The sequence below is a fragment of the Penaeus monodon genome, chromosome 20 (assembly GCF_015228065.2).
Source record: "Penaeus monodon isolate SGIC_2016 chromosome 20, NSTDA_Pmon_1, whole genome shotgun sequence".
Lineage (NCBI taxonomy): Eukaryota > Metazoa > Arthropoda > Malacostraca > Decapoda > Penaeidae > Penaeus > Penaeus monodon.
Window position 1 is genome coordinate 19,399,397 of NC_051405.1, and position 2,115 is coordinate 19,401,511.

The window sequence follows — 2,115 nt, forward strand, 5'->3', positions numbered from 1 at the left end:
TCTCTAAACTCAAAACACTGTGAATAAGGGATGGCAGTATGTCATATGAGGGTATGACATACTGTACATTACAGAGGGTTACTGTTATATAAATATTTTTTTAAGATACTATTGTACAAATTTGAGGGTATAGAAGAATAGAGATTTGAGGATGTTTGGTATGTAGGTAATTTTGAAGAAAAAAAAAAATGCAATTTGTATAAAAATAGATTCAGTAGTAGCCAGGCATTTTTAGTCCATTGGGATGATTTAAAAGAAAACCCCTCTTTACAGTCCATGTTGCCCCCATATGGAGAGAAAACCAAACGAGTGTTGAGAAATAAAGTAGCTGCTATTTACCTTGTGACAACCCTTTCGGCCAGGGCATACTGCTCGTCATGGACCCTCAGATTATGAGTTGGTTAACATCACAGAATTCTATCAAAATCACATCCTTCCAGAGTTACAGAATCAAGATGGTAAATTTTTCAAATTTTGGTCTGCATTCTCTTTTAAAAATCATATCTGGAAGCATAGATTATCAATAGTAACATTAAACTGTAGTATGTTTTTTAGAATAATGAAATGTGTTGAAATATTTAAAAATTTGTTTTACACTAATATTTGCATTTCCAGTCAACCGTCTACCAGTGCTGAAGCTGAGGCCATCAATTGTCATCAGCTTTCGCAGTGCTCTTCCCTTTGATGCTGTCAAATTGTGCATCCCAGATCTTGCCCGTCTCATAACGGCCCAGTCACCTGTTGTCACACCTATGCAGCACAGCCATTGACAAGATCTTCCTTCTCAGGCTGAATAATCAGCCCTGGTACAAAGAATGATTTTTCACCCTCAGCTGCAGTGCTTTACACAAACCTCCTTGGAGCACTGACATACAGGTTTTAGAACGAATGAGTATGTAATGAAAGCCATGATGGGGAAATGACAAGCATCATCGAAGGGATTTAATGCAACATGCTGGTCTTGTAGTACCTCAGCTTGTTGTCAGTTGCAACAAGTTGCAAAGAATCCCACAAAAACCCCATTACGTCCCTTATTTATTTGAGACTTTGTCTCTGGTCATCAAAAATGTCTGTAATTCTGTGGATGGTGCTGTAGGAGAGTTTGACAGGAACCTCTTCCCAGTCTTCCAGGAAAACTTGCAGAATGAGATTGATAGCCTTATCCCCTTTTATATTTTCAGATAATTTCTTCTTACTGGAGAGACAAAAAGCTGAAGTTTCAGAGGCTTACCTATCATTGTTGCCCTTCTTAGTAATGCCAGTGTTATGGGAGAGACCCGGCTATGTGGTGCCCATGGTGAGGCGTTACAAACATACATTGAAAAAAGGGTCATGGCCAGATAGTGCAGATGGGCAAGTTGGAAGCTGTTCTTGGTGTATTCAACAAGCTTAATGCATCCAAGACAAATGACCTGAAAGGGTTTTTATCTTGTCCGTGTATGCTCTTGCATATGCCCAAGGAAGTCCTTAACAGTTATTGGAATCAGATCTTTGCCATTATGTTTAGGCGCTTGACTTCAAGCAAACCAAAAAATTGTAAAATCTCTCTTGGTATTCTTTAGCTTGTTTGCCTGCCAACATTCAGGAGCACGCCTCATACAAATTATTGATAGCCTCCAGGCAGGAATGTTTAGCATGGTTGTTGAAAGACTGATTGTGCCTGACCTACAGAAGGGCTCTGGTGAAATAGAGCGCAAGATATGGTGCAGTTGGACTCAGTGGTTGCTGGCAGATCCTACTTTGTATAATGGTAATTATGCCACTTTGGGCCCCATTACTAGAGGCATTTGTGAAATTATTTGAATGTCCGAAGATATTTCATTCCCTAATGGGGAACATTTTATTGAAATTGAAGACATTCAGCTTTCCAAGGTTCGTCACCAGACTGATGCATGCAGCTAAAAGGGATATAGACCCCCTAAAGGACAAGTAGAAAATCCCCCGGGTTTTTTCTTAGCACACAGCTCTCTCAGTTATCGCAAGCAAACCCCTGGCACTCTCCGGGGGGCCCCTTTGCAACAGATGACACAGAGGTACAGGCACCATCATGAAGTATTTACAAATGGCAGGATGCAGTCTGGCATAAAGAGTTAAAAGCATTTGTGATTCTGGGGA

At 40.3% G+C, this 2,115-nt stretch overlaps 1 pseudogene; it reads left to right on the forward strand.

Moving 5' to 3' along the window:
• Positions 1-2,086, forward strand: part of LOC119585684 — a 2,841-nt pseudogene extending 755 nt beyond the window's left edge.
• The last annotated feature ends 29 nt before the right edge of the window (positions 2,087-2,115 follow it).